General features: G+C 38.4%; 2 long non-coding RNA genes across 19 annotated transcripts; one reads left to right on the top strand and one right to left on the bottom strand.

The window, feature by feature from the left end:
- Positions 1-744: 744 nt before the first annotated feature.
- Positions 745-10592, bottom strand: LOC145319496 (uncharacterized). Of its 18 annotated transcripts, XR_013879880.1 has the most exons (14): positions 10439-10592; positions 9123-9178; positions 4793-4838; positions 4577-4624; positions 4340-4389; positions 4122-4171; positions 3902-3951; positions 3677-3731; positions 3179-3231; positions 2737-2784; positions 2011-2053; positions 1351-1408; positions 1115-1167; positions 745-786 (listed from the first exon to the last, which is right to left on the bottom strand). It is a non-coding gene; the product is annotated as an uncharacterized LOC145319496 (long non-coding RNA). The 18 variants fall into 18 exon arrangements; XR_013879888.1 differs by lacking the exon at positions 3677-3731; XR_013879886.1 differs by lacking the exon at positions 3902-3951.
- On the top strand, positions 6063-7178 carry LOC145319487 (uncharacterized). The gene is made up of 2 exons (XR_013879877.1): positions 6063-6461; positions 6614-7178. It is a non-coding gene; the product is annotated as an uncharacterized LOC145319487 (long non-coding RNA).
- Positions 10593-20077: the final 9485 nt, after the last annotated feature.

The raw sequence follows: 20077 nt of genomic DNA, 5'->3' as shown, positions 1-20077 counted from the left end.
AAAGCCGTTTTTATTATCAGGTATAGCCATAATTTCGCACCTATGAATTAAGGAACAGAACGTTTCTTTATCATATCGACCTCGTCAGATAATACTCATCATTTAAGAAGAAAGTTACAATTATTAAGATAATTATTTTACCTAATAGTTCAACTGCAATAGGAAGGCTCTGTAAAAATCACAATCTAAATTAAAAGATAATTATTACAGGATTGATGCATATTTATTTTAAGTCTTGGGGTAATTTAATCAGTGCCTATTGGCGCAAAGTCAAATCATCTTTCTTCGTTAGGTGTCCTAAGTTTGACATCATTTCAGTTATTTATCGCGTCGTATATCAGCTAACGCTTATCAAAAACAGATTAAATCTTGAAATTTTTAATTTTGATATCCGCGGCAAGTTGTTAAAAATAAGATGCTATTAAAATTTATTTAGAATGACTGAAAACCGGTTCTAACCCAGCGGATATTAATCAGTTTCGAAGCCATACTGGAAAAAGTTAATCTATATCCAAACTTTAAGTACCTAGCATTGATCTGACAGAAGGACATTTCTCTTTGGTGTTCTATACACACCTAAAGAAAACAAAGAGTTTGTAACTAGATATTAACAATTATAAGTATAAACGAATTTATATTTATCAGAGCCTAATGGCGCAAAGTCAAATCATCTTTCTTCGTTAGGTGTCCTAAGTTTAGCATCATTTAACTCAAAGGTCTAACAACTTAAACATTAAATAAATTACCTTGAGAAAAAAATATCTACAATTACAAAAGCACAAACTCCTAAAACAAATCATTTAGTCAATAAACAAAGGACTACAGAAAAATATAATTTAATTTTTAAAATTTCAGAAAGAATTTGTCCCCATGTTTATGTAAGCCAGGGATAACTAGTTTTTTCACATCATTTAAGTTTAAAATAAAAGTTAACAGAAAAGCTTTTACTTTCTATAGTGCCTAATCCTATAAAAATTGAAATCATACCGACCTACAATTAATCGATTAAATGTATCGCTATTAATATAGAGCTTCAATTGTAATTTGTATTTTAAGACTTTTATTCAAAGGCACTATAAACAGCTTCTTCAACGAGAAATAAAAAAAACCTTACCATATATTTTCGAAGGTATGGATAATGAAACTGATAAATATTCTCGTAGCTGCCTAAAAAAAAAAAAAAAGTTTAAAGCTTTGTAGCAAACAAAATAATTTTAACTAGTTTTTAGTAGATCAGCGAATAAAATTATAATCATTTATATCAGGTGAAACACGGATTACATTGTCATCATTTAAATTTTTTGAAACCTATGAATTCTTTTCAGCAAAATTCCTCGTTTTTATTTTTACCTGTATTATATACTGCATGTACAGAACATAGTAGATTACATTTTTACATTGACGATCCCTAAAAAGAAAATACATTAATTAAGCGTTTACATTATCTTAGTTTACGGTCTATAGGTACTTACATGCAAAATATTATTTTTTCCCGGCTGCATAATTTTTTAAGAACACTCCTAATTTTTTTTAGAGTAGAAGGGGTGTGTGTGGGGGGGGGGGTTATTGTAGTTACTCGCTAAGACATGACCAGCAATTTTAATTTGGGCGCTTCTTAGTTTTAGATGTAAATGGGTTAAATCATATTGGTAGTATCCATTTCGAAAAAAATTTCTACTTATAACCAACCCTTGTTTCAAGATATTTAATTATAAGCAAAGAAGAAACACGATAAGTTTATTAAAAACCTTGGAGCTAGGTTTATGACAAGAAAAAGGCAAAGCTTGAACTAAACGAAATCTTATTAGATAGAAATTAATTATCAATACGTTCTAACTATTAGTAATAAATTTGTTTTAATTTCGAGGAAGGGATGTAACAAGAATAAAAATATTACATCCCTGAAGTTAAAAATCAAATTTTAATCTTCCTCATAAAACACTCTAAAGCCATAATGACTGGACAGTGTCAAGAACTAGAGGGTAAAAAAAGTAAAGTCCTACAACATACCTACACAAATTCCGGCGTTCAAGATCAAATACTCTTTTAAGACCTAAAAATAAACGTAGTTAGGCCAAATATAAAGTTAAAACGTTGGAATGTAAGAGGAGAGAAAGATCAGTATTATTTGGAACATATGTTAGTCGTCAGTTATGGTTTCCGAGAGCTGGGAAATGTCGAAGTTGTCAGACAACGACTCATCATCTCAAAATTATTAATAGGGTTGGTCCATGAAATGCTTGATAATCTATAAATTCCAATATTATGCAATTCAATCGTATTTACAATAAATAGTGCAATGTACGCTAATATCTGGACCAAAATAGTCCCATATAAGAAAAGATAAAGACCACGAGTTTTATTAACTCATTACAGACTTCTACCAGATGTATTATTCAGATGTATGCCAGGGGTGTATATTCTGCACAAGATTTATTCCCCCCCCCCTATTTTCTTTATTCACCTAGTAGGGGAAAAAAAAAGGAAGAATATTTAAATAACTCTATATTTTATTTATTTTATCCCTCCTACCACACATTCTTTTAGTTTATTTCACCAATGGAAAAAATGTTCAGTTCTCAAATTTTACATTTTTTCCCCCCTCCAACCACTTATTTTGTATTCCCCCTCCCCCTGAGCAGGGGATCCCATGTAGAATATACACCCCTGAAATATGCACAACCGATATTAAGTATAATTCATGGAACACCCCCAGAAAGAAAACAGATAAAATACCTCATTAAAGAATCTTTGAACCATCAATCTGTAAACACACCAAGAATCCTGAATAAAAACAAAATTTAAGAAGAGAAATGTTGAAATGAAAGCATATTATAAAATCTATTTCAGGTTATAAACATGAATCATTAGGTTCATAAACACAGATCAAGATTAGTATTAATCATCATTTACACAATAGAATAAAATTGTGCCATAGATAATAATGAAATTATTTACCTACTAATATATTCTGCTAGACGCTAGGTTTATTAGTCAGGAATATATTTGAAATAAAAGAAAATAAACTAAATATTTGAATATTTTAATTAAAACATTAGACATTTTTAAAAATCAGTTGTAGTTTATGGGTTAAGTAGCATTATTTTCTTAGAGTAGAGGCGCGACTAATTTATTCATCATTTTCTAAAATATTACAAACTACTTGACATAATATTACCTGATCGTCTATCTTAATGGTAGTTACATTTAAGCAAGGCATTAGGTACCATTCTAAATTAAATGTATAGTTAATTAATGAAATATACATGTAAATTATTGACTGGTCTGTGCTTCAATCAGGTCGTGGTTAATGGGTTAAGTCGCATTATTTTTCTTAGACAAGAGGTGACAGATTTATTCATCATTTAAGAACAAATTACAAATCTACTTAAAATAATACCAGCGGATACGCACCTAGAGGCCTCTAGGGACACTTGAGGAGAAAGTCGTATTTAATAACCCAATTTCATATTTTAGATTTTAAGAGTCTAAAAAAATTTTGGGGGACCAAACATTTTTTTTTTGGGGGGGGGATGTCCCACCCCTCAAGAAAATAGTTATTAACCATCCCTGGACCTATGAGAAGCTACCCTGTTAAGGAGAACCCGATCGGTTCAGCGGTTAGCGAGATCCTTCGATACAAACATACATCCTGTTATATTATTATAAGGATTACCTGCTAGTCTATCTTTAAAGGTGGTTTCGTTCATGCAATACAGGGCATTACCATTCTAAAGTAAAATGAAAAAGTTATTTGAAGAAATTTTTAGATAAATTTTTGTACATTTCAGATTAAATCAGGTCGTGGTTAATGGGTTAAGTCGCATTATTTTTCTTAGACAAGAGGTGACAGATTTATTCATCATTTTAGAACAAATTAACAATCTACTTAATATATTACCTGCTCGTCTATCTTTAAAGGTAGTTTCATTCATGCAAGGCATTACCATTCTAAATTAAATTAAACGAGTTATTTTAAGTAACTTTTAGATAAATTTTTGTACATTTCAGCTTAAATCAGGTCGTGGTTAATGGGTTAAGTCGCATTATTTTTCTTAGACAAGAGGTGACAGATTTATTCATCATTTTAGAACAAATTAACTATCTACTTAATATATTACCTGCTCGTCCATCTTTAAAGGTAGTTTCGTTCATGCGATACATTACCATTCTAAATTAAATGAAACGAGTTATTTTAAGAAACTTTTAGATTAAATTTTTGTATAAACTAGCCTAAATCAGGTCGTGGTTAATGGGCAAGTCGCATTATTTTTCTTAGACAAGTGACAGATTTATTCATCATTTTAGAACAAATTAACAATCTACTAAATAATATTACCTGCTAGTCCATCTTTTAAGGTAGTTTCATTCATGCAAGGCATTACCATTCTAAATTAAATGAAAAGAGTTATTTTAAGAAACTTTTAGGTTAAATTTTTGTATAAACTAGCCTAAATCAGGTCGTGGTTAATGGGTTAAGTCGCATTATTTTTCTTAGACAAGAGGTGACAGATTTGTTCATCATTTTCTCAAAAATTAAATTTGAGTAATAAATTATATAGGCGATTTAATATACCTTCATACTGCCGACAGCTTTAGTCCAGAACTGTATAGTCAATCGAAACTAAAAATGTAGGTAAAGAAGGATTTGTAACCATTTAAATCATAACTATTTAGTTTAGAAGACAGCAGGCCGTTCCTGCTATCATACATGAATTCAGCATTATTTGTGCATTTAAACAATCGATTAATTACAAAATAAAAGTTAAAAGTGTAATGTACTTTTATCTACCTCAATAGGTTATTTCTCTACTTTCCATAGAATTGACCCAATTACACTGAAATTGACAGGAATTTTAAAATCTTTATCATTAGCAGTAAAAATGATAAATTAGCAATGAACTAAACTAAAATTTCAAAATACTAACAAATTAAAGAGTAGAAAGGAATTAAAAATGGATCAATCTTTCAAACATGTAGAATAACCTGTAAATTCTGTACACATAAGGATTATACAGAGTAGAATGACAGACCATACAGTTACTATACCCTGTATTTATTACATTTACAGACATGTGTTTATCTGCAATGCACAGTCACAGGGATAAGTTGACGAGTATTAAAAGGGGGGGGGGGTGCGTAATGACATAAGCTCTTAAACCGTGAGCAAAATGGTCTAAATATTGAGCTAGACCCTTCAAACTTGGTATATAAGCCTAGTCCTATAGGTATTACATCTAAATGGCAAAAGAATCCAAAAAATTTTATTTTTAGGTTAGGTTAGGTAAGAAAAACCCTGCGGAAATGGGGTTTTAAGGCTTTTTTTAGTCTATTTTGATGTGGAAACTTGTCTTAAATTGTTTTTTCTTAGGGTTTTAACTTAATTACACTGTATCTATTCATATGGACATTATTTAAGATGATTCAGCAAGTCGGGGACCGACCCCAGGGGGCTAGGTGGGTGGCCCGCAGGGGTTAAGTTCATTTTTCCCAATATATTTGTTGTGATACATCAAATTATAGGTTTTTTAGGTCAAGGAACTCAAATTCAGAGCTAAAATAAGCATTAGACTAATCTGAAGCTAGCCCCAGCGGGCTAGGTTGGTGGCCCGCAGGGGTTAAGTGCATTTTTTCTAATATATATCTTGTTATATATCAAACTGTAGGTTTTTTAGGTCAAGAAACTCAAATTCTGAGCGAAAATTAGCATTAGATTGACCTGAAGCTAACCTCCCCGGGCTAGGTTGGTTTTCTGCAGGGCTTAAGAGCATTTACCTAACCTAACCTAGAAACTTACTTATATTTTTACAGGTTTTTTTCTTGAATAAACTGTGTCTATTAATGAAGACTTTATTTAAGATGATCCAGCAAGTCAGAGTCGGGGACCGACCCCAGCGGGCTAGGTGGGTGGCCCGCAGGGGTTAAGTGCATTTTTCCAATGTATATGATGTGATACATCAAATGATATGTTTTTTAGGTCAAAGAACTCAAATTCAGAGCTAAAATAAGCATGATCTGAAGCTAACCCCAGCGGGCTAGCTGGGTTGCCCACAGGGCTTAAGTGCATTTTACCTAAGCTAACCTAGAAACTTACATTTATTATTTTTCGTAGGTTTTTTTTCTAGAATAAACTGTCCATACATGAGGACTTTATTTAAGATGATCCAGCAAGTCGGGGACCGACCCCAGCGGGCTAGGTGCATTATTTCCAATATAGATCTTGTTATATATCAAAATAAAGGTTTTTTAGGTCAGTTCACTCAAATTCAGAGCTAGAATGAGCATAAGACTAATCTGAAACTAGCCCCAGCGGGCTAGGTTGGTGGCCCGCAGGGGTTAAATGCATTATTTCCAATATAGATCTTGTTATATATCAAAATAAAGGTTTTTAAGGTCAAGAAACTCAAATTCAGAGCTAAAATTGGCATAAGACTTACCTGAAGCTAACCCCTGCGGGCTAGGTAGATTTTCCACAGGGCATATGTGCATTTTACCTAACCTAACCTAGAAACTTACTAATTCTTTTTTGTTTTTTTCCTTGAATAAACTGTCTGTTAATGAGGACATTATTTTAGATAATCCAGCAAGTTGGGGACCGACCCCAGCGGGCTAGGTGGGTGGCCCACAGGGGTGTAGTGCATTTTACTAAAGTATGTGTTGTCATACATCAAATTATAGGTTTTTTATGTCAAGAAACTCAAATTCAGAGCTAGTTTAAGCATTAGACTGACCTAAGGCTAACCCCCGCGGATTAGGTGGGTGGCCTGCAGGGGTAAATTTTCCAAATTATGTGTTGTTATACATCAAACTATAGGTTTTTTAAGTCACACAATAGCAACCTGATGCTAGTTTTTTTGTGGTATGTGGTATACATTAAATTAAAAAATTGTATTTATTAGCATATTAAATTCTTCCACCGCTAACACTGTACTATCAAAATTGAAATTCTTTCAAATATATGCCATATAAATGTAGTTTAACCAATTAACCAGGAAAAAATATGCAGTTCACTAAATTAAGTTCAAATGCATTTCGTGAAACTACCCCTTTGAATTTCTGGACCTAAAAAACCTATAATTTTATGTATGACAACTAAAAATGCACTTAACCCCTGCGGGCCACGCACCTAGCCTGCTGGGGTCTTAAATCTTAAATAATGTTCTAATAAATAGACACAGTTTATTCCAGAAAAAAAACCATAAAAAAAAACAAGTAAGGTTCTAGGTTAGGTAAAAACTTGCAGGCAACCCACCTAGCCCGCTGTGGCTAGCTTCAGATTCGTCTGATGCTTTTATTAGCTGTAAATTTGAGTTTCTTGACCTTAAAAACCTATACTTGGATGTATGACAACACATACTTTTTTTTAAAAATGCATTTAACCCCTGAGGGACACCCACATAGCCCGCTGGGGTCGGTCTTCGACTTGCTGGATCATCTGAAATAAGGTCCTCATGAATGGACAGTTTATTTGAAAAAAACCTAAAAAAAAATATTAAATGTAAGTTTCTAGGTTAGCTTAGGTAAAATGCGCTTAAGCCCTGTGGGCTACCTATCTAGCCCGCTGTGGTTTGCTTCAGATTATTCTCATGCTTATTTTAGCTCTGAATTTTAGTTCTTTGACCTAAAAAACATATAATTGAATTTATCACAACATATATATTGGGAAAAATGCACTTAACCCCTGCAGGCCACCCACCTAGCCCGCTGGGGTCGGTCTTCGACTTGCTGAATCATCTGAAATAAGGTCCTCATGAATGGACAGTTTATTCTAGAAAAAAAACCTAAAAAAAATAATAAATGTAAGTTTCTAGGTTAGCTTAGGTAAAATGCACTTAAGCCCTGTGGGCAACCCAGCTAGCCCGCTGGGGTAAGCTTCAGATTATTCTCCTGCTTATTTTAGCTCTGAATTTGAGTTCTTTGACCTAAAAAACATATCATTTGATGTATCACATCAAATATATTGGAAAAATGCACTTAACCCCTGCGGGCCACCCACCTAGCCCGCTGGGGTCGGTCCCCGACTTGCTGGATCATCTTAAATAAAGTCTTCATTAATAGACAGTTTATTCAAGAAAAAAACCTGTAAAAATATAAGTAAGTTTCTAGGTTAGGTTAGGTAAATGCTCTTAAGCCCTGCAGAAAGCTAACCTAGCCCGGGGGGGTTAGCTTCAGGTCAGTCTAATGCTAATTTTCGCTCAGAATTTGAGTTTCTTGAACTAAAAAAACCTATAGTTTGATATATAATATAACAAGATATATATTAGAAAAAATGCACTTAACCCCTGCGGGCCACCAACCTAGCCCGCTGGGGCTAGCTTCAGATTAGTCTAATGCTTTTTTAGCTCTGAATTTGAGTTCCTTGACCTAAAAAACCTATAATTTGATGTATCACAACAAATATATTGGGAAAAATGAACTTAACCCCTGCAGGCCACACACCTAGCCCCCTGGGGTCGGTCCCCGACTTGCTGAATCATCTTAAATAATGTCCATATGAATAGATACAGTGTAATTAAGTTAAAACCCTAAGAAAAAACAATTTAAGACAAGTTTCCACATCAAAATAGACCAAAAAAAGCCTAAAAACCCCATTTCCGCAGGGTTTTTCTTACCTAACCTAACCTAAAAATAAAATTTTTTGGATTCTTTTGCCATTTAGATGTAATACCTATAGGACTAGGCTTATATACCAAGTTTGAAGGGTCTAGCTCAATATTTAGACCATTTTGCTCACGGTTTAAGAGCTTATGTCATTACGCACCCCCCCCCTTATTATTTGCGCCCTAATATAGTTCACCGAGAATGTCTGAAGTGTAAACTTAAGCTAAATAGATTTAGATTTTGTTAAAAAAACGTTCAATTTTTTTTTAAAAAGGTAAGGAGAGAACACAATCACCACCCCCTAAATTATCAACCTAAAACTGAACATTTCACAGTGCGTATTTAAATTTTATGTTCTAATATTTCTTAGGAAGCCAAGATAACGGCCCGACTTCCTTACACACAATTAGAATTAATTTACCCCTCGAGAGCTATGGATAATTCAATAAATCTGAACTACCCTTTGGCTTAATATGAGGGGGGGTGTTGATTATAACCACAGTACCTAATTTAAATCTCACCTCAGGTGACCTCTTTGAGCAATGGTTGAGTCTGAAAATCGGTACATAGGAAACATCTAGACAACAAAACATAAATTATTTTAATTCACAATTAAATTCATACAATTAATCTAATTAAAATATCAGTTCTATCATTTAGTAATCATGATAATCATGGTTAAAAAGCTCTTTAGATTAACATCACGCAATGTCATAATTTTAAGGAATCTTTATTACCATAAATAAAGCAAAAATTTATAATAAGTATTTAGATTTACTTAAAGATAAATGCGGATCAAAACAAAGTTTGGTAATTTTTATTTTATAGTTCTTTTTTAAAAAAAAAAATACAATTAAAGTTAAGGGGGGGGGGGAAGTTTTGACACATTTGCGTAAACAGGGAGTATAGGCTTTATCTTTGGACTGAGAGGATAGGTTATTAGGGATAAAATCATTCTTATATGAGGAATTTTCCCAAGTTAAGATTTTTTGGATAGGCCTCCAGGTTCCGGAGCTCCAGGCCTCCGGGTCCTCTCTGTACAGGTAAAAATGAAAAAAAAAATTTTTTTTTTGAAGAGTTCGAAGTCAACTTATTAAACAAAATATGCGTTTTTGTCTTCAAATATGTGAATAACATTCATAAATATGCATATTTTGTTTCATAGGTTGACTTCTAACTCTTAACAAATTATTTATTTAATTTTTACCTGTACAGAGAGGACCTGGAGGCCTGGAGCTCCGGAACCTGGAGGCCTATCCAAAAAATCTTAAAACTTGGGAAAATTCATCATATAAGAATGATTTTATCCCTAATAACCTATCCTCTCAGTCAAAAGATAAAGCCTATACTACCTGTTTACGCAAATGTGTCAATACTTCCCCCCCCCTTAATTTTAACCAATAGGATAGGTGAATTGGAAATAACCAGAGCTTTAATTGGTTGAATGATGTTAGATAATTAAGCTTCTCCAATCAGAGCGCAGATTGTTTACAACCCACCAATCACAAATGTCAAAATTAATCAGCTTAAATTGTAATAGCGCTGTTAGATAAGAATTATACAAAAAAAAAGAATTTTATAAGAAAAATCTTCTAAATTTTATGCAAATTTCAAATCTTTTATGTACATTAAAAATCTTTCAAACTTATATAGCTTATTATTCAATATGTCTAAGAGCAAATTATTTATAATCCAACGGATATATAAACAGTTTCAAATCCAATCTGAAAAATTCCTCAAACTCAAAAACAAATAATACCATTCAATAAGAGATAAAACTAAAACAAGTATCTCATGCTAACATACCATTCAAATTATAAATTAAATGCTATTTTACCTTGTATATGTGAGAATAGTTGGATAAATTGACTTTGACACCATGACCATACTAATTATAAAACCTAAGCTAGTTTAAAGGTAGATAAACCGATGATTGCTTGGCTTGAACTGATTTACCTTTTGTAACGCACATGGAATGATACCATGCGACTAAACTTGGAAGCATTGGGCATGGTGGACAAATACTTCTACACAATTTCCCCTTGTTAAATATATTTTCTTGAACATGGGATAAAAACAATTTTCATGATCACATTTACAAAATAAGATTATTTTAAAGTAAATATATATTTATTCCAAAATTCAAATTACTACGAAAATAAAGAAAATATAAAAGAATTATAATTCCTGGAAGGGAAAAAATATCACAAAACAATTGTCTAAAAATTTCTAAATTACCTTACAGAAAGTGTACACTGGATGTTAAGATTTTAAGGGTAAATATATCTTACAAACTTTAATATAAATTATATGAAGAAACACAATTTCAAATTATTTTAAAGATATAAATTAACTTTTCTGTAACAAATTTTTTAAAGAATAGAACAGGGGAAATTTGGGATAAGGATTTTAAAATCAATGTCATTTTTAGGTCCCGATGGGCCAAATGCTCCTTGGGTCCCATAAAACTGGAATTAATCTTATAATTTTTCTATCCACAGAAATCTGTCTATGATAAAAAGCTATATATAATTAATAAAAATTATTTTGATTAATAATACGACGACATTTTAAAAACCTGGTTAGTACAATATTTTTATTTTTTGACGATATATCTAAAATTTTCTTTAGTGAAAATTTTGAATATTGATATGATAGAATTGAAGTTTCCTCTCCTCATTTGTTAATTTTACGAGATTTTATCTAGCATAAAATTCATAAATGACAATACAATACTTTTAGGGTTTATAAATTTTAGTTTCCTTTGAATTGTGCTACGTTACTTTTACAAATTAAAAAATTGAAACTGAACTGCTGCCGACGAACCCTATTTTAAGCAGAGAGAGAGAGAGGTGACAACAGTCCCCAAAGTTTTACAAACACGCCTTCTTATTCGTTGGCAACTTTGGGGACTTTGGTAAATTTTGATTGGATAGTTTTTTTTCCATCGATACGAGTCGAGGCTCGCAAAGTTGAGTGTAAACGTTTAAACCACTAATTTTAATTTATAGAAGGCAGGGGAAATTTTGTGACCATCAATGGGGATTTACATCAATTTATCGGCCATTGTCCTATCCCTTTAGATCCATGTACTTTAAATCTAAAAATTAATATTTGTTGCATAGATGCTATATGGTGCTAGGGGCACATACAGTGTTGGGTAAAGAAAAAAAAGAAAATTTAAAAAACTATATTTTGTGGGGTGAAAAAAGGAAAGAAGGAAAGCGAAGAGTTGGGTCCTTTATTTTAAAATAAATTGAAGTCAAAACACTCATATAATTTGTTTTTACATTCACAGAACAACCCTTATACTTGGGACTGAATTATGTAAGTTAACAACATTTGAATTTACTTTAAAAAGAAAAACCTTAGGAGCTTTTAGGGGGAAAATATTTAATCTTTTTGACTTTTGCTTTTGAATGATTTTATTTGTCATTATGACTAACAAAAACAAGGATATGCTGTTACATGGAGGGCTTAACTTTTTCTTTATTTAAATCTTAGACAATCACAATATATATATTACATCTCATGTTTGGATAATTTTATGACTCTTGCCAACCCTTTACATTTGGGCCTTATAACATCAGATATAAAAGACATTAAAAATTGTTAATGATTCAAACAAATTCTTGCTTTTTTTATTAGACTGGACTCAGTCCAAGGTATGATTTAACACACCTTGAGGCAAATTTTATTAACTATTACAATTATAATTTGTTGTGTGTGTGGTGTGAGCACTTAAAAAGAACTGCTACTTCTTCCAAACGGTGATTGTGTTGAGGGGTATCCTCGCCCTGTACAAGTCTCTGTGTGTAGCGGTGGTAAAGGTTGGTGTTTACTAGATTCAACAAATACATAAAATCAATATTGTTAGACATACATTCATAAAATAAATGTAATTTTTAACATATTTGACAATATTTTGGTATATTGATGTTTTTTCAAATTTAGGAAGAATCTTTAAACTTTGATGATTTTCCCTCATCTTGGCTGTTTTCTATGGTTAATATTATCTTGTTTTTTTTACAAAAAGCTTATTTGAAACACAAGTATTATACAGAAATCACACAAAGTCATTTGAATTCATACAAAGCTATACACGGTTGGACCCTCAGATGTCAAAACTTTATTTTAGTGTTTGGCCAAAATGACTTAGCAATTGTATCTGTAAGTACGTCTAATAACACCCTTTGCTATTTTTAAAATCCTAGAAATTTTTTTTTGCAAGAAAATTGCATAAATTCGCAACCTTTTTTAGTACCACTACATAACTTGAGTTTTAAAACTTTTTATATAAAATCCTTTTTACAAAAAATATCAATAATTACTTAAAATTAAACCTGAAAGAAAACAATTCTCATTACACGTGTTAATTTTCATGTTTTAGGTCTTTTTTTGAGGAAAACATAACTTCTCCTTTTTTGACAATAATATATTTTTTTAACAATTCAAAGTAAAATATAATAAAACTTAAACGATTTTTCTTGAATTATAAGTTGAAAATTTCATCAAACATGCAATTTAAGTGATGAAAATTTAATAAAATCATTTTTTGAATGTTTAGAATTACCAATTTTCTACATTTAAAACAAAATGTTAACAAATTTTAAAAACATTCTAACATATAACTTCAAAAATCAATAACATTTTATAAAAAGATGTTTCAAAAAATAAATCATTAAAAGGTATTAAAATGCATTTAAAATTACTTAAAATTAAAACGAGAACATCTTTTTACACTGTATTCTGTGAAATAGAGTTTAAATGACATGATTAGTGAATGAAATATTTCCTAAACTCATTAAGCCTTTTTGTGACTATATCAAAAATAATTTATTTTGTTTAATATTGTTTTTTTATTCAAATATTTGACAAAATTTTCCCTACGTCAATAAAATAAAGTCAGTTTTTTACTGTTTCCAGGTTTTTCTTTATAATTTTAAGAATTAAATATAATATAAATCTTCATTATCTTTTATTTGAATTATCATACACATTAAAATGTGAAGTATAAGCTAGAATAGCACTTTTTTCAACGAATATTTTAATGACATTATATCAAAATAATTCCTCTTAAATATCACACAACATATGATTGGAAAGTATAGCCATTTCTTGGAGGTATAATATTTACAAAAATACCATTAATTCTGTTTTTATCAGAAGTTAAAAAAATTGAACAATTCTAAAACAATGGTTGGCTGTCTAGATATTGAGAACACTAAGACTACGGCTCTGTTCTATTGAAATAACGTTGCAAAAAGAGGGGTTCTGAAAGTAATCTACCTAATTTTATTAAAAGAACCAACAAGTACTGTCAGTATCTTTTTTCTTGTAATCTAGCAGACAATCAAATCATAACACAATTTTCATGATAAAATATTCAGGTTTCTACTTCACATTTTAAAAAATATACTGATCAATAAAATGTTCAAAATTTTACGTTGTACTAATTGAAAAAATATGTTGTAATTCTTATTTTAAAGTTACATTTTTATCCCTGACAAAATCATAGACGACTTTTAAAGGCATCTTATCTAAACTTTTTGAAGAAAAACTTAAAAACGTTAATTAAGTATGAAAACTATTTTCTTCGATTTTTCTGAAGTTATTATCGCATTCTATGGGTTTTTTATTATCATTTACTTATATCGAAAGTGCCAAACATTGTACCCCAACTTATTCATTTAATAAAAAATGAAGCGTGTATAGTATATGGTAGTTGTATGTTTTGAGGATGTAACAGTCACCCGGACTTTAAAAAGTTTTCATTGGGCTCCTGTTACAACCTTTACAAATACAAGGTATAATAAACAATATGCACAAAATTAATCACAATCCATATATACATGAAAATTACAAATATTTATCTCATTTCACAATTCTGAATCTATTACAATCTGATCATGTTTAATGTAACTTGGTAATACAAGTAAACCTCCTAATTTCTGTATCTAGCTTTCTTGTTCTATTTTCTTAGGTACCTAGCCGAGTCCTTAAACTTTCTTATCATTACTTATTAGAACTTATTAGAAAATAAAAATAGATAAAATCTCTTTATATTCCTATCATTTCTGCCTTTTGATACAAGACAATGTAAATTATAAAGTAGATCAGCTGTGGGGCATTTATATGAAAGGGGGATTTTTAAAAAATGGGGGAATATAGACGGACAAATTCATTTGAAAAAAAAAATAAAAACTTGGGTTACTTTTTATCTAAAGGCATTTACCTTTAAATTGCAGAGTAGGTTTACTGTGAGTAAAATTTACAATTACTGATGGCAATAACATCCATAGATAGTCTGGTAAGCCGAGCGTTCTCGGCCCACAGGGTAACGAGTTCGAGTTCAATGAGCCCTAGCCTTGAATTATTCTACCAAAACAAACTAGCAGGATTTAGTCATACAGAAATTATATATTTAACTGAATAATAATTACAAGCAATGTTTACTATATATATACAACAAATTATAACAATGGTTAGGTTTGAAGGGGGTGTGGGACGCTAGGGCTTAGCTCCCGGCGGCAGACAGGCTGTGGGGGCAGCGGTGGTAAAAGGGGAGGCAGCGCCTCCCGGTTATATAAGCGCGTGAGGGACGCGTGATAGTTGCATGTTTGAGCCCCCTCCCCACATTTAGGCAGGCCAGTTTGACCGCTAGATAGCGGGGTCAACATCGGTCATGAGATAGATGGTGATATAATAAGATTAGTGCAGTGGGTTTGTTATGATAAGTCACAGCGTAGCAACTCTGTAAACTGCCTGTCCGTCTGGTTGTCGTATTACCACAACCTCCCCTTCAAGGGTTGCGTGGCTCTCGAGCCACCAGGCCTTGAACCTGGGGATACGACAACCTATGTCTGCGCAAGACGGGCTCTTCCTGGGGCACAGCTCGATGGAGGACAGCTCTGGCTACACAGGCTCCACGGGACACTCGTTGCTCAGTCTGGCTGTGGTTGGATATCAGCATTGTCAGCTCCTGGTTGGCTTCTAGACGGGGGTTGGCGACGGCCAGGCCCCGGCGCTGGAAATTTTGCCTCGTCTGCAGGACTAGCTCTGCCTCAGTGGGTAGCTGGACACGGAGGCCTAGGCTAACTCTGGTGGTTCCCAAGGGGGGAATGACGATGGATGAGGGCGCATAAAATTCCATGGGGGCGCCTGCTTGGTTCAGGTTGCTTGGCCTCCTAGCCCCTACCCGGATAGGGATGGCTGTCATTAACAGGGGGCACATGGCTTCAGCTTCGTCCTCTGGGGCGGCCTCTTCCATTGCAACAGCTGCTTCTCCTCCTACAGGCTCGCTGCTGGCTGGCAGGTGCTCCATGTCTGTGTCAGGATTCCAGATGGCATCTCTGGGTGGCTCTGGAACTGGCGGCGGCGGCGGTGGTTCGTTGGGTTGCTCCTGCAGGTTCTCTTCTACTGGGTCACGGTCTTGGCTGCTGGGCTGTGGGGCAGCTGCGGCCGGCTGGTGCACTGGGAACTGTCCTGGGTCGCTAGCTGCGGGCGCCGCCGCTCCAACCGGCAGCTCGGTGGCATCCTCGTCGCCGTCCACATCAACTTGAATGTCTGCTGGAATCTGGTGGGCAGTCACATCTCCCGTGTATTTGCGCAGTCGGCCTATATGCGCGGTAACTTCCGAGATCCTGGCTATTGGAGAGGCAGGTTTGATGACATAATGGACTTCTGTAGCTTTCCTCACTACCTTCCAGGGGCCAGTCCATCTCTTGGTGATTTTGGCTGCCTTCCCTGGCACCAGGCGGGGGGCCAGGTACCAGACCAAGTCTCCAACCTCATACTTGGCCGTGCCTTCGTAGGCTGCCGCGCTCCTCCGGATGGCTCCCTCCTCCTTCTGCTGGATGGCATCATACACTGCATAGTAACGTTGCAGGAGGGCTTGGACGTTGGCTGGGACCGAGGCATACTCTGTTTCTGGCAGCCGGAGCACCATGTCCACCGGAAGCTTGGCCTCTCTCCCAAAGAAGGCCAGGAACGGGGTCACGCCGGTAGATCTGCAGGCCTTGGTGTTGTAGGCGAAGGCAATGGCAGGCAAGTGGGGCTCCCAGTTGTTGTCGTCTCTGTCTAAGAACAGACGCATGCCGGTATTGAGCGTCCGATGGAACCTTTCCACTCGGTTGGACTGTGTGTTGTAGGGTGGTGGATGTGTCAGGCCAATCTCAAGTCTGGAGGCCAGTTCCTGGAATACCTGGCCGGTGAACTCCATCCCATTGTCGGAGTGGATCTTCAGGGGGCATCCAAACGTGGCCAGGTGGCGGTGCAGCAGGGCTTCAGCCACTGTGAGGGTGCGTTTGTTGGGGATGGCGTAGAGGCTGACAAACCGGCTGAACCCATCTTGGCAGGTGAGGATGTAGCGGTTCCCAGCTGGGGTCTCTGGCAGCGGCCCCACCAGGTCGATGAACAGGACTTGCTGTGGATACCCCTGGCGGGAGGGTACATGTATCCCTTGCTTCAACCTCTCCTTGGTAACCTTCTGGACACATTCAGGACAAGTCTGAACCATCAGGCGGACGTCACGGGCCAGGTTGGGCCACCAGAAGTGCATGGCCACACGGGCGATAGTCGCGTCCATCCCAAAGTGCCCGGCCATGGGGGTCCCATGGGCTAGAAAGAACGCGTCCTGCTGGAGGGCCGAAGGCAGCAGGTATCTTGTCCGCTCCCCTGTCAGGGTCTGGTCAGTGGTGGTGAGGCAACCGTGCTCGTCAAGTCCCAGGGCTGGGAAGCGGCTGGCGTACTGCTGCTTGTCTCGGTCCTTGCCGCGTAGCTCAGCCTTGGTTGGGGCTCTGCCGTCAGCCACCCACTGGCGGACACGGAGCAGGAGGGGGTCTTGTGTCTGGGCTTCTAGTACTCTAGCTGGGTCCAGTCGGGCGGCAGGGGGCCGGCTGGCTGCGGGCTCCCCTAGCTGGCAAAGGTTATGGAGATACTCAGCCTGCTCTGCTAATTCTTCGGCGCTGGCCGTTGGCATGTTGGCGTCCTCCCGGCGGCTGAGGGCGTCAGCGTTGGTGTTCTGGGTGCCAGGACGGTGGCAGACAGTGAAGTCTAGGGCCGCTAGCTCCTCTTGCCAGCGGGCCACCATTCCTGTGGACGTGTTCAGTGACTTCATCTGCAGCAAGGCTGAGGAATCAGTGTTGATCTGGAAGCTGCGGTAGGACAAGATGCCGTGGAATTTCCGGATTCCATACATAATGGCGGCCATCTCTCCCTTCCAGGACGGGTAGCGAGTCTCGGGGTCGGTTGTCTTGCGCCCCACGGCGGCAATCAGCCTCTCCTTGCCGTCCTGGCATTGACTCAGAATGGCAGAGATGGCGCGGCTGCTGAAATCTGTGGTGAGCTGGAATACCGCTGGCAAGTCAAACCTGGGCGGCGCTCGGATGGGGGCTTGACGGAACTTTTCCTTGAGCTGCAGCAGCTGGGCTTCCATCTCAGGTGTCCAGGTTAGGGTTTTGGCCGTCTTCTGCCGATTCATCTCGTAGGTGAGGTCGGCATACTCTGGGATGAACAGGCGGTAGTATCCAAAGAACCCCAGAAGCGCCAGCAAGTCTTTGGGGGTGCTGGGGGCCGGCCAGTCCAGGATACGGTCAATATAATCCTCTTGCATGGCTATCCCCTCACGGCTGAGGGTGTGGCCCAGATAATCCACCTTGGCTCGGAACAGCTTAGTCTTAGCTGGCTTGAGGCGGATTCCTCCCCTGCGGTGGGCTTCCAAGACCTCTCGGAGCCTAGCCAGGTGGGCCCAGGTGTCCTGGTGGAAGGTCAGGACGTCGTCAAGGTATGACTGGAGGTTGGCTGTGCCTAATGGGTTTAGGACCCCTGCAATGAATCTAGAATAGACAGATGGTGCTGTAGCCAGGCCAAAGGGCATCCTTTTCCATTGATACAAGCCTCTGGGAGTGGTGAAGGCGGTGCAGGGCCGGCTGTCCTCAGACACACGGATGGTGTAGTATGCGGCCACCGCGTCTAGGGCACTGTAGACGCGGTGCCCTCCAGCTCGTTCTACCAGCTGCTGGATCCTGGGCAGAGGGTAGCTATCCAGCTCCAGGCACTTGTTGAGGGCTCTGTAGTCGACGGCCCAGCGGGTGCTCCCGTCCTTCTTCTTGATGGGCACCAGGGGGCTGCTCCAGGCGGAGTCTGACGGCTCTATGACTCCCTCCTGTAGCCAGGTGTCCAATTGTTTCTCCAGTTCAGCCTCCTGCCGCGGGTTCAGATCCCTAAATCTCTGGCGGATCGGCTGGGTCCCTGGCTTGAGGCGCAGCTGCAGCTCAACTATATCGGTGCAGCCGGGGGTAGAGTTGGAGAAGACGTCCCTGTATTCTGATAGCATGGTCCAAACCTCCTTCTTGAGCAAGGGGTCCTTGCGCAGGAACTCGTTGTCTTCCATCTCAAGGGCCTCCCACAACTCTTGCATGTCTGGGGGCTCAGCAGGCTCTTGGAACGAGTGGAGACTCGGGGGAGGCTTATCAGAAACCTCTAAAATGTCAGGCTTGACCAGCTCCCCTGCCACTGGGAGGCCAGCGTCCAGCAGAAGGGGCGTCTACCCTTCATTCACCACCAGCACTCGAAACACAGTGGCGGATCCAGGCCTGTGGGCATACAGGCCTTCTGGGATGACAAGATCCTCCCCAAACCTCTGTTCTGGGGCAGCTAGTTGAATGGCATCCTTGGTGCGGTGGCCGACTAGCTCGACAGGGACCGCCATGACACCGCGGCCAGGCAAGACCACCCTCTTGGCCGTGGGCAGTTGGGGTGGCTGGCCGTCAGTTGGAGTGACAGCGCTTAGCCTATATGTGGCTGGTGTGGGGCCAGCTTCGGCTCTGGGACCCACCGGCCGCGACTTGACGGGCTCGGCCTCGGGAGGGGCTGACGTGTCGGAGCCAGGTGTGGCTCCGAGGGCGTCCGGCCACAATTTGACGGGCTCGGCGCTGGGAGAGGCCAAAGTGCTGGGTCCAGCCTTGGCTCCGTGGGCGTCCGGCCGCGACTTGACGGGCTCGGCGCTCGGAGAGGCTGAGGTAGCGGAGCCATGCATGGTTCCGGAGGCAGCCGGCCACGACTTGACGGGCACGGCGCCGGGAGAGGCTGAGGCCTGGGAGTTGAGTGTGGCTCCGGGTACATCAGACCGCGACTTGACGGGTCTGGACTCGGGCTTGGCTGGTGGACTGGCTGGAGGTCCCAGGTAGAGGGGGCCAGGTGGACACGGCTGGCCGTTGATAAAGGTGTCGGCGGAGAAGATTGGTTCTGGAGGGCTGGCAATCTCAGGGAACGTTGTTGGCAGGTTCTCCCGCGGCACCTTGGGCACTGGGGGCAACCCCATGGCTAGTAGGTTGGTCCCCCTATGGGCGTTGAGCGCAGCATCCACCCAGTGCGTGCCTTTCTCGACCACACGCGGCTGCTCTGGCAGCGGGCCTGGCAGAGGCCCCTCATAGCTCAACTCTCTCTCGGCTGTCTCCCGGTCAATGGGGACGCC

The sequence above is a fragment of the Acartia tonsa genome, chromosome 5, assembly GCF_053477335.1.
Source record: "Acartia tonsa isolate MP-2025a chromosome 5, ASM5347733v1, whole genome shotgun sequence".
NCBI classification, from domain to species: domain Eukaryota; kingdom Metazoa; phylum Arthropoda; class Copepoda; order Calanoida; family Acartiidae; genus Acartia; species Acartia tonsa.
Note: the sequence above shows the minus strand (reverse complement) of the source record. Positions and strands in the feature narration are given on the sequence as shown.